We start from the raw sequence: 13693 nt of genomic DNA, 5'->3' as shown, positions 1-13693 counted from the left end.
CAGTTATACATATATATTTATATACACACATACACACACATTCTTTTTCTCACATTATCTTCCATCATGTTCCATCACAAGTGACTAGATATAGTTCCCTGGACTATACAGCCAGATCTTGTTGCTTATCCACTTCAAATGCAATAGTTTTCATTTATTAACCCCAGATTCCCAGTCCATCCCACTCCCTCCCCTTCCCCTTGGCAACCACAAGTCTCTTCTCCAAGTCCATGAGTTTATTTTCTGTGGAAATGTTCAACTGTACCATATATTAGATTCCAGATATGTGATATCATATAGTATTTGTCTTTCTCTTTCTGACTTACCTCACTTAGTATGAGAGTTTCTAGTTCCATCCATGTTGCTGCAAATGGCATTATTTTTAATGGCTGAGTAATATTCCACTGTATATATATACCTCATTTTCATAATCTATTCATCTGTCCATGAACATTTAGGTTGTTTCCATGTCTTGGCTGTCATGAATAGTGCTGCAATGAACATACAGGTGCATGTATCTTTTCCAAGGAAAGTTTTGTCCAGATGTATGCCCAAGAGTGGGATTGCTGGGTCTTACGATAGGTCTATATTTAGTTTTCTGAGGTACATCCATGCTGTTTTCCATAGTGGTTTTACCAATTTACATTCCCACCAACAGTGTATGAGGGTTCCCTTTTCTCCACACCCTCTGTTCATTTGTTTAATAATGATAATGAAAGTGAAATCATATGATGCTTTTCTCTGACACTGGGAGGCTTTTCAAGAAAAGCAAGTGGGTCTCACCCAGGCTTCATTCAAATGCTGCTTCTGCTCAACAAGTTCCTGGTGCTAACAAGCTAGGAGGAGGATTCCAAAATGGTGCTTGCCAGTACCAATGTCCACGTGGTAGAACGAGCTCCCAATCCATAGATTTTACCAGTATCTATGTCCCCTGGGTGAGCTCCATTTGCCACCTGCATCTCAAGAGGCTTTCTAAGATCAGTGGGTCATGCTTATGTAGTCTCAATTTCCAATTCTTTCTTTCATCACTCTTCAAGCCAAAGTGAAGGCTAGGTTATTAATTCTACCTGAGTAGTCCTTTGACACTATGAGATGGATTTTGTAATGGTGGTAGAATTTAATATTGATATGATAGCACTTACCAATCAAAAATACAAACATTTTTTAATATATAGGGAAATTTCTGCTTGCAAGTTATAGAGGATGGGCATCTGATTTCTATTGGAAGCACCTTAATTGTCTACCTGCCTTATTTTTTTCCTATAAATTTATCAATTAATGCATATATTTTTTTTTTGTCTTTTTAGGGCCAAACCCACAGCATATGGATGTTCCCAGGCTAGGGGTCCAATCAGAGCTATAGCCGCCACCCTATGCCAGAGCCATGGCAATGCGGGATCTGAGCCGCATCTGCAACATACACCACAACACACTGAAATGCCCAATGCTTAACCCACTGGGTGAGGCCAGGGATTGAACCCACATCCTCATGGATACCAGTTGGGTTCATTAACCGCTGGGCCTAGATGGGAACTCCTGTAATAATTATTTTCCCAATATCTTTTTTGTGCATTGTATCTACAAGTGTCATTTTTAAGAGACTTTAGTGTATAGAAATATCTAGCTATTTTATCTGTAAAGCCATCGATTTTTTTTCTAGGTCTTTTCTACTTTAGTTGTGAATCTCTCCCATATTTTTCAATGACAAGTTGGCAACTTGGAAGTAGGGTTATTTCCTATTCTTGTTTTTGCTTTTATATTAAATCCCCTGTTTCTGGCTAAAGGGCATTCACTGAAAATGAGAAGAGAACAGAGGTTTCATCTTTTTCAGGATCTACTCTTGAACGCTTTCTAAAAATTTTATATGTCATCCTGATATCTGGGTAAGAGAGAATTTCAGATATTTATGTGATTCCGTTTTAACTGATATCTGTTCCTCACCAAGCTTGAGTTAGTGTACAAAAAAAACAAAACAAAACAAAAAAACCAAACACCTCCCCTGTTTGCTTATCTTTTTTTTTTTTTCTATTTCTACTGTTCTCTTATCTTTGAGAATGCCAGGATTCAAAAAGGAAATGGGCCCACATATTTAATGCCACATTTTGCATTTTCAGTATTTTCCATTTTTATCAATTTCATTTTTATAATTTAGGGGGTATTATTTATTAATTTAGGACTGGCTACATAATTTGTGGGCTCAGTGCAAAATAAAAGTTTGAAGCCCCTTGTTCAAAATTAGGAATTGAATTATGAGATCAGGCCTGCTCAGACTTGAATATATATGATAAATTAATATAAATTTGGTAATGCCTAGCAGGCAACCATTTGTTGTGAACTGGGCTGACATTATATATTATTTTAAAAATATAAATTCTTATGATTAACTATAAAAGCAAATCAAGATTTTTTTTTCAGCAGCATACCACATTAGAATCATCAATCCTGTATAGATTCAGCTATTGGAACACTAAAAGAATGTATCCTTATGTCTGTTTTTCATCAATAATGTAGTTTAGAAATATCACCTAATAACATATAGAGCGTTCTAGTCTTTAGATGACAGTGTTGGAAGGGTCTTATTCTATATTTTTCCCGTCTTTTTGTTTTGGTAGAAGAGATAATATGATTATCATGAAAATCCTAACATAACAGTATTTATATATGTCCTCAGTAAAGATATTCTCTATCTTTATATCATCCCCATTTTGAAACATGGTAACTACTTCTCTCTAGTTACTGTCTTTTCATCAACCAAAATTTGATGACCCCTAAGTTATTCTCTCAGAGCTTTCTTCTATCATTATATAATTTCTCCTTCAGGAATAGTTTCCATTAACATAGTTTCAGTTATTATATCATGAATATCAATATCAAGATGTAATTTGTATTTTTTTTTTTTTTGTCTTTGTTGTTGTTGTTGTTGTTGTTGCTATTTCTTGGGCCGCTCCCACGGGCATATGGAGGTTCCCAGGCTAGGGGTTGAATCGGAGCTGTAGCCACCGGCCTACACCAGAGCCACAGCAACGCGGGATCCGAGCCGCGTCTGCAACCTACACCACAGCTCACGGCAACACCGTTGTTGTTACACCACAGCTCACGGCAACGCCGGATCCTTAACCCACTGAGCAAGGGCAGGGACCGAACCCTCAACCTCATGGTTCCTAGTCGGATTCGTTAACCACTGTGCCACGACGGGAACTCCTGTAATTTGTATTTTTAATTCAAATATCATTCTATCATTGAAAACTCACCATTTTCAATATTAAATATATTCTCCTACACAAAGTGGTTCTCTGTATTGTCTGATTATACTATTGATAAAATTTTTTGAAAACGTGTATTGATATAATATGATAAAGTTAGTCATACATAAACCATGCAATTAACATTAGCTTATTTTCCACTGAAAGATGAAAAAGATGAAAATATTGAATTTAGGAAGGACCTAGGACAAAGCATTTTATTTATTAAGTTTCTGTACATATAATTCAAATATATTTATTTATACTAGAAGGATAACTTGATATTGCGTCCACCTCTTTTTTTTTCCGCTTTTTTTAGGGCCTCACTTGTGGCATGTGGAAATGCCCACACTAGGGGTCCAATCAGAGCTATAGTTGCCAGTCTACACCACAGCTATAGCAACATGAGATCTGAGCCACATCTGTGACCTATACCACAGCTCACAGCAAAGCCAGATCCTTAACTCACTGAGAGAGGCCAGGGATTGGACCTGAAACCTCATGGTTCCTAGTCAGATTCTTTTCCATTGCACCACAATAGGAAATTCGATACTGCATAAATCTTATTTGAACTGAATTTGGTTGCTTTTACACTTTGAAGTGTCTGTGTGATGTGTGTTTATCCCTAGGTAACTTTGAAATGGAAAGATTGTGTATATGAATTAATATAGAAATATTTTTGACCAGGTTATAAAAACTTTTCTGAATTTGCATGATAATCTTAATTGCATGAAGTAAAAAACATTGCTTAAAACAAGTTAAATAGAGCCTCTGAGTAGCATTAAAAATATGGGTTTAAAATAATCAAAGTTATGGAGTTCCCATCATGGCTCATTGGTTAACAAACTGGACTAGCATCCATGAGGATGCGGGTTCGATTCTTGGCTTCGCTCAGTGGATTTAAGGTTTTGGAGTTGCCATTGCAGTAAGCTGTGGTGTAAGTGGCAGACATGGCTCAGATTCTGCATTGCTGTGGCTGTGGTGTAGGCTGGCGGCTACAGCTCCAAATGGACCCCTAGCCTGGGAACCTCCATATGCTGTGGGTGCAGCCGTAAAAGACAAAAAGATAAAAAATAAAATAAAAAATAAAATCAAAGTTGTATTTATCTCTTTGTAGTAATGTGTTAATCTTAAATTATTTTATTCATGTTCTGAGACACCTAACTCAAACTTCTATATGATTTTTCTTCAAAAAATGAGATTTATGCTTAGAGAATATTATTGAAGCAATTTTGATTATTTGAGAAGAAAATATTTTAAATGCTTTTTAACATAATTTCTCATATTTCTTTCTATTCTTTATAATTTCCATCACAGTATTATATTTTTATACATTTAAAAGATAAAAGGATTTTCAAAGCTTGGGAATGTTATTAATATTTAAGACATTTAAGGAAAAAATAATCTACATATATGCTAACCTTCATTTGGAATAAATTATATTACTTTTATTCATAATGTTTACTGTATTGGAAAATACATTCAGATGTTTGAAATAAATTTAAATATAAAAATACTGACAGTAATTCTTTTTTCTTTTCAGTGACATATTATTTAAATTTAAACCATTTTAAAACAACATATTAGCATTTTAGTTAAATATCTTATGTTATTTGGCTAAGCATCATTTTCTTCTTTAGGAACGTCTGTGCAATTATGTGGAAATGTTTTTAATTGAACTGCAAGGTTCTCATGCTTAATTGGAAGGAAGATTGTATTATTGTTTAGATCCTTAGTTTGATAATCCACCTGCTACTTTCTTTCTTTTTTTTTTTTTTTTTTTTTTAATGATGTCTGTTTGCCATTTCTTGGGCCGCTCCCGCAGCATATGGAGGTTCCCAGGCTAGGGGTCGTCGAATTGGAGCTACAGCTGCCAGCCTACGCCAGAGCCACAGCAACGTGGGATCTGAGCCGCGTCTGCGACCTACACCACAGCTCACGGCAACGCCGGATCTTAACCCACTGAGCAAGGGCAGGGATTGAATCCGCTACCCCATGGTTCCTAGTCGGATTCGTTAACCACTGCGCCAAGATGGGAACTCCCCACCTGCTATTTTCTATGAATGTGTTTTCTTTATGTTTTGGTATAGCTGTATATGTAAGGGCACAGGTTTTTAGATAGAGGAGAAATATTTGCAAAGAAATACAAATAAAAAACTGCTTTATGCTAGGGAAAATATAAAGTGCTATTTAAATGAAGTTTTTTTTTTTATCAAAGTGGAATTGATTCACAATGTTTTACCAATTTCTGCTGTGCAGCAAAGTAAGCTAGCCATACATATGTATATAAATTGCTTTTGTTGTATTACATACATTGTTTTTCTTCTGTTATCTTCCATCATGGCCTACTCCAAGAGATTAGGTAGAGTCCCCTGTGCTATACAGTAGGACCTCATTGCTTCTCCATTCCAAATGTAATAGTTTGCAACTACTAATCCTAAATGCCTAGTCCATCCCGCTCCCTCTTCCTTCCCCCTTGGTAATCACAAGTCTGTTCTCTATGTCTGTGAGTCTGTTTCTACTTTGTAGATAGGTTCAAATCTGTGCCATATTTTAGATTCCAGATATAAGTGATATCATACAATACTTGTCTTTCTCTTTCTGACTTACTTTACTTAGTATGAGAAACTCTATATCCATGTTGCTGCAAATAGCATTATTTGTTCTTTTTTTATGGCTCCATTGTATATGTGTACCACATCTTCCTAATCCACTCATCTGTCAATGGATATTTAGGTTGTTTCCATGTCTTGGCTATTGTTAATAGTGCTGCTATGAACATAGGAGTGCATATTTCTTTTTTGTTTGTTTTGTCTTGTTTTTTCTTTTCTAGGGCCATACCCACAGCATATGGAAGTTCCCAGGCTAGGGGTCGAATCGGAGCTGTAGCCGCCAGCCTACGCCCAAGCCACAGCAGCATGGGATCTGAACCGTGTTCACGACCTATACACCACAGCTCAAGGCAATGCTGGATCCTTAACCCACTGAGCAAGGTTGGGGATTGAACCCGCAACCTCATGGTCCCTAGTCAGATTTGTTAACCACTTATCCATGATGGGAACGCCCATGTTTCTTTTTCAATGAAAGTTTTGTCTGTATATATGTGCAGGAGTGCGATTGCTGGATCATATGATATATTTAGTTTTCTGAAAAACCTCCATACTGTTTTCCATACTGGTTGTTCCAGTTTGCATCCCCACCAATAGTGTAGGTGTGTTCCCTATTCTCCACACCCTCTCCAGCATTTGCTATTTATAGCCATTTTGACCAGTGTGAGGTGGTATGTCAATGTGGTTTTGATTTACATTTCATTAATAATTAGTGATGTTTGGCATTTTTTCATGTTTCTATTGGCCATCAGTATGTTTTCTTTGGAGAAATATCTATTCTGGTGTTCTGCTCACTTTTCAATAGTTTGTTTTTTATTGTTGTTGTTGAGTTGTATGTGTTTTTCTATATTTTGGGGATTAAACCTTTGTTGGTTGCATCATTTGCAACTTATGTTTCTCCTATTTTATAGGTTGTCTTTTGTTGTGTGTGTGTCTTTACGGATTGGTTACATTTTTCAATGTAATATTGTATGTTATTTTGTAAAAGTAATAAATTAAAATATAGATGACATCCATTATTAAATTGACATTTAATTATTTTATACTTAGCATTATCCCCAAATAGGGCTTTTTTAATAACTTTCTAAATTTTATCTGTAAATTGTAAACAATGTTTATAAGATTATCTTTTAAAGATTCCTAAATATGCTCAATTTATTAAGAGTTTCTACTTCAAATCCTTGCTTAAGCTACTTATATACTCCCGATTATGTTTATGGATTGTTTTGCTATGCAAAACTTGTAAGTGTGATTAGGTCATATTTATTATTTCTATCACCTTGGGAAACTGATCTAAGAAAACATTTGTGGAGTTCCCGTCATGGTGCAGTGGTTAATGAATCCAACTAGGAACCATGAGGTTGTGGGTTCGGTCCCTGTCCTTGCTCAGTGGGTTAAAGGATCCGGTGTTGTCGTGAGCTGTGGTGTAGGTTGCAGACATGGCTCAGATCCCATGTTGCTGTGGCTCTGGCATAGGCTGGCGGCTACAGCTCCGATTCGACCCCTGGGAACCTCCATATGCCGCGGGAGCAGCCCAAGAAATGGCAAAAAAAACAAAAAAACAAAAAAAAAAAGAAAACATTTGTAATGCTTTGCTTATGTTCTCTTCTACTAATTTTATGGCATCATGTCTTATACTTATTTTTGTGCATGGTGTGAAGTTGTATTCTAGTCATTGGTTTACATGCAGCTGTCCAGTTTTTAACAGCACCACATGCTGAAGAGTCCGACTTTTTCCCATTTTATTTCTTGCCTCCTTTGTCAAAGATTAATTGGCTATAAGTGTCTGGCTTTACTTCTGGGCTCTCTATTCTGCTCCATTGATCCACATTCTATTTTTGTACAAGTACCATATTGTCTTGATTACTTCATAATATTTTCTGAAGTCTGGGAGAGTTATGCCTCCTGCTTGGTATTTGTTTTTGTTTTTCTTTTTTTTTTTTTTTTCCTAAGGATTGCTTTGGCAATTCTGGGTCTTTTATATTTTCATATAAATTTTTGCTTTGGGTAGTTTGGTCATTTTAACAATATTAATTCTTCCAATTCAGGAGTATGGGATATCTTTTCATTCATTTGAATCCTCTTTAAATCATTTACAATTCACAAATCAAAAAAGTTCATAGAGTTCCCATCATGGCACAGCGGAAATGAATCCAACTAGGAACCATGAGGTTGCGGGTTCAATCCCTGGCCTCGCTCAGTGGGTTAAGGATCTGGTGTTGCTGTAAGCTGTGGTGTATGTTGCATTTGGCATTGCAGTGGCTGTGGCATAGGCCGACAGCTATAGCTCTGATTAGACTCATAGCATGGGAACCTCCATATGCCACAGGTGCAGCCCTCAGTAGACAATAGACAAAAAAAAAAAGAAAAAAGTTCAGAAAACAGCTCTATTAATTTGTTTGGTTGAAAATAATACTCCATCTCAACTGACACATTCATCTATAATCTTTATTTATCCTAATAAATATTCATAAGATTTTGATAATGTGATTTTAATTAGTTGGCCATGATTCTAGCCCAGACTTCCCTGGAAATTACATAATGAAAGTATACACATTGTATTATGTTTCCAAAATTTGAAAATTGCTTAATTTTAAAATATATGACCCCAGGGGTTTTGAAATTGGAAAAATAAATTTCTGACCTATCATACCAATAAAATATTAAATATGTACTAAGAAAAACTTGAAAGTAAACAGCAATTGTCCCTATGCTATAGAAATTGAATAAAGTAGAAATGTAATAATCTTAATAAGTTTATATAGTAGTGTTAGTTCTGTTTAGATAGTCAAAGTTTGGGATAAATAACTAGTTTATACTACGCTGTGACATGAATTGAGTGTTTGGTAACACTAGGACTAATTTTTTGTTTCTATTAATTGCTTTTTGAATTCCCAAAGAGGAAATCACATAATTTTTCCTTCACCTATTCTGTTTGATTTTTTTTCCTGTAGACTCTTTTAACATGTACAACTAATTTGTTTCTTTCAATTTTCATGAAATCTCATCACTTTAAAAACATTTCATCTTATTTGCAAATTTCTTCTATGATTCCTGATAAAAGATCTGGGACAAGTTGCAGGTATTTGCCTCTGAGTGTATGTTACCTCTGACTCTGTCTCTGTGTCTATCTCTGTCTCTGTTCCTCCACCACCTCTCTCTCCCTCTTCCCGCTCCAACACACACCCTGTGAAGATACAGTGGGAAAACCTTGACGAATGACCTCACCAGACACCAGATCTGCTGGCACCTTGATCTTGGACTTCTTAGTCTCCACAATTGTAAGAAATAAATTTTTGTTGTTTGAATCATCAAATTTATATTATTTTTGTTATAGCAATCCAGACTAAAACAATTGGTACTGTATTTTGAAGTGTAACTTGCTGTGTCAACTTTGGGCTTGCAAGTAGTCATGGTGTTGAAAAAGTGAAGAGAAAAAAAAAACATTTAGAAGATATTTCAGAAAAGTAAGAAGACTATTATCTTTGACTGTGGGTTATCTCATCCACTTCTTTTTAAACTGTAAATGTAGAGCATGTTGTACTCATTTCTTAGTTCAGCACTTATTATCCTTGTATTCCCACTGCCTCCACATGCAGCAACTTCTTACTTCTAATAGGAGATTATAAGCATGAGCTTAAAACAATGTTCAGAAACTCCATTCTGCTTTTGTAAAGTTAGAGTGAATAAAGTTAGTATTATTATTTTTCACATTCTTATGAAATATTCCAGTGCCTTGGTAAATTTCTCAAATTCCAAAAAATCTGGGTCAATGTCCTATAGCAGTTTTTGAGACTTATTCCGCTTATGTCAACATTTTTAATCTCCTAAATTCACTGGTAGTCTCCCTCCATTAGAGTCAGGAAAAATCTTCCTCTTCCCTTCATTTTTATGTGTTCATAGATTTTAATTTAACCAATCTTCAAGGTTGTCATACTTTCTCAAGATCTTCTTTGATTGTTCATGCTAGTTTGTTCAGTTGGTTATTCTAAACTGCTACACTTGGCTTGCAATCTTTAATATGTGACTTGTGTGTAGAGTTCTATTTTAACTTTCCTCTGTCATTCTTCATGAAAGCTTTAAATGAAATATTGACACTTGCTATATTCATTTAAAATATTATATGCACCCATGGCAGTTCTTCATATTTTTGCATGAAATAATTTCCAACATAGGGATGTATAATTTTACAGATAATTCTTATCAGTTTGAGCTTTCCTTGACAAGCTATTAATCTTTGAAATATTTTGCTCAATGCCATGATGTACTGTCAGGTAAGAAGTGGGATTCAGTGCTTCCAAATTCATTTGGGCAGAAATAGAACATCATTATAGACATTTATCATTTTTCAAAGATTCAAAATTTGGTAAATGAAGTGCATCTGGGTCTTCTGTTGGGTCATTACAATTAGCACCTAAACAATCTAAGTGCGAAGTATCATTCATCAGCCTAGAAAATGAATTAATGTTCTTGTTTTATCTTTATGATATTTATACCTGTCAAAAATTTTCTTTAACTTCAGTACTTAAAATATCTCCTATGAAGATCTGAGACAGTTATTGAGGTATTAAGTATATGATTGAAATAGTATTGATAGTTTAATTAGAATGCAAATCATTATTGTTCATTTTACTTGTTTTCTTTCAATAAAAGTCATCATTTAAAATTGTATTCATTAGTTTATAAAAAAGTAAGTTACATGTTTATGGGAACATTTCAATTTTTCTTACTTCCAATATTGCTAGCACCTGGTAGAATGTTTTATATACAGAAGAGGCTTAATAGATAAGATATTGGTGAAGTAAAATGTGAATAAATGATTGAATTTGCTTTTGAAAGATTATTTAAGTGAATATCCAAGTTACAGTTTCAGCTATGACTTTTGATAAATGACTTGGTCTTTTGGGACCCTAGTTTCCTGAATCAGTAAGACTAAAGTGTTTGATTCATTAGTTTTCGAGATATCTCTTAAAAGTGAGTTTATCTTAGATGCTGCCAGAAATATTCCTTATAATTGTTTGAAACTTTGTTTTTTGCTCTGTCATCATGTTTTCTTTTTTTTTTAATATTTAGTTTTTATTTTATTTCCCCAATACATTATTTTTTTTTCTACTGTACAGCATGGTGACCCAGTTACACATACATGTTTACATTCTTTTTTCTCACATTATCATGCTCCATCATAAGTGACTAGACATAGTTCCCGGTGCTACACAGCAGGATTTCATTGCTAGTCATGTTTTCTTTATTCCTCACTGAATTGTTAATTAAAACAGTAGCTTATAAGACAATTTAATGCCAAGTTAACATACAAGTTAGCAGTGTACTAAATTTGTTTTTGTTTCTCAGCTTTTATTCTTGTTTTGAGTTATTTTTTAAAAAGTAACTTTAGATATATGTTTGTTCATTTTTCAACTCATAATTTCATAGTCCAATCTACAAATGAATTGCTCTGGCTACATAACATAATTGGGAGTTTATAAGTAGCTTAAGCAATGATTTGAAGTAGAAATTCTTAATAAGTTGAGCATATTTAGGAATCTTTAAAAGATAATCTTAAAAACATTGTTTATAATTTACAGATAAAATTTAGAAGGTTATTAAAAAAAGATAGCCCTATTTGGGGATAATGCTGAGTGTAAAATAATTAAATATCAATATTTTAATTTATTAATACCCTTCACAAAACAACATGCAAATTGCATTGAAAAATATGACCAATTTGTCACAATTATTACCATAATTTTTCCTATAGTGTAAAATTGGATGATATGATTTTATGATTTCTCACACATATTAAAATAGCCCAAAATTTGGATTTTAATACATGAAATCTAGACCTCATGCAATTTAGTTATTTTTAAGTTAGTTGATAAGTTTAGTATTATATATCAAATAAGCTGTGGCAAAGCTGATCATTTCATTTGAACAACCAGCCAAACTTAATATGAAAGATATGGCTTAAATGCAGATGTTCTTTAATTTGAGGAGGGATCAAATGAAACAATTATTTTGTCATTGGCTGTGGGATAAAAGTTATAAAATGAAATGGAAACATTTTTCATGTCTAATAAACAAGTTTAGTAATTTAGAGCAATTGTAATTGCCTCTTAAAGAGTTTAGAATATTAAGAAACTACTAAAGATATACTATTTATTTCATGCAATTTCTTCTAAACCTGATTAAAGCTGTTTGAAATCGGGTATTTAGAAAAAATATTTACCTACTGTATTTTGACATTAATTATATAGTCTCATGTCTTGACATGTATAATTTCTTTAAAAATCAGTGGCTTAGAATATAGCTAATAAAAACTAAAGAAATTATATTTCACATAATGTAGTATCTTAAATTTTAGTTTAAATCAAACAGTTCTTTGTGTAATATTGTAGGAGAAAATGTCCCAACAAAAAGGTCGAAAGGAGACACTCTGGCCATGATGACTAAGCAAATCTGGCCAAACTGCCCATAACCCAGCCAACTCCCCCACACATCTGCTTCTGTAAAATTTGCTCCCGCATCTATTATTTTGCCAGTTCTCACTCTGGTCCGCCAAGCACAGACCCGGAAGAACTAGGCCATAAAAGCCTTGTGAAACCCCTCTTTGGGACTCAGACTTCAGAGAGCGATCTCGTCTGAGCCCTCCTGCATAATAAACCTGAGTTCTCCAACTCTTCTAGTGCTCTCTTGGTTTCTCGCCAGGTGAAAGAGCTGCTGGAGCTGGTACACTGGCCATAGGGCTGCCACCAGAGCTGATACACTCTGACCTTGGGCTGTTGACAGCCGCCGCAACAATATGATTATTTGAATTTACAAAATTAAAATAACTGAGAATAAATATTTAACATGAACACTTTATAATTAAAACTAGAAAGTAAAAAAAAAAAAGTACAAAATAGAGCCTTATTATATTTACTTACCACCAATACTCATTATATTTACTTGGAATGTCTTAAAATTCATTTCTAGCAATCAAATTGCTTCATAAAATTAATTTTTTTTTCTGATTTGGATTGCATTTCAGAACCTTATTGAAATCCCTTCACTGTAATTATCAGACATTAAAATGCCAAAACGAAAAATCTTAATGCCTCACTAGTGGCTTCTTTTTTATGATTGCTTATGTGTCATGAGACATGTTTCTACAATATTTTCTTAGCCTCTTTGCTGAAAACTCCATCTTGTCCTGCTTTACTTTACCCCATATTCCTGCTTGAAAAACAGTCACAGTGCTGATAAATGACTTAAGCTTAAGAACAAAGACCTAAAGACATAAGTTATTCATAGGGTCAGCTGAATAAGGACTTAATGCCTTGGTCTAGGCACGCCAGACCTGTGCAGATTGGCACACCATTTGCAGAGCATGATATGTCCTCTTAACAATAAAAGGAAGAGGAGCCTCACGGCCCCAAGGGGTTTATGAGGGGTCCTTAGCAGGATATTCATTAGCAAGGAGAACCAAGGTGCAAACCTAGGCACACAGGGTTGCTGCAGATAGGTATGCCATCTGCAGAAGCACAATGGTGATTCTCTAGATGCTATGCATGGATAGCTGATGCCAAACTTCCTCAAATGCTAATGATTGTTAAATACCTAAAGGTCAGAATAAAAGCTTAATCAGCAACCTGCGATGTGACTTTTAAAATAACTTAAAAAAACCTATATCCTGCACCTACAACCCCCTCCTCACTTGACTTAATCCTAAAGAACATAATAAAAGCAGTGTGATTTCTTGAGGCGGGGCTCTTGGTCCCTGAGACCTTGAGGTTCCCCCCCCCCTCCGTTCCCAACTTTACTTAAGATAAATGTCTCTGTGTCTTGTTTTATGTTAACTTTTTTCCT

General features: G+C 34.7%; 1 protein-coding gene across 1 annotated transcript in view; it reads left to right on the top strand.

Moving 5' to 3' along the window:
* LOC146406137 (uncharacterized) overlaps positions 1–12933 on the top strand; it is an 872380-nt gene extending 859447 nt beyond the window's left edge. Inside the window, exon 7 of the mRNA XM_085016666.1 lies at positions 9047–12933. The gene's annotated coding sequence lies outside the window, so the exon portion shown is untranslated. The remainder of the gene's footprint in view (positions 1–9046) is intronic.
* Positions 12934–13693: the final 760 nt, after the last annotated feature.

This window comes from Sus scrofa, chromosome 1 (assembly GCF_054392235.1).
Source record: "Sus scrofa isolate SSC_HxYL_T2T_F1_AM1 chromosome 1, Sscrofa_HxYL_maternal_Yorkshire_Landrace_v2.0, whole genome shotgun sequence".
Taxonomy (NCBI): domain Eukaryota; kingdom Metazoa; phylum Chordata; class Mammalia; order Artiodactyla; family Suidae; genus Sus; species Sus scrofa.
This window is presented reverse-complemented; position numbering and strand designations above follow the sequence as displayed.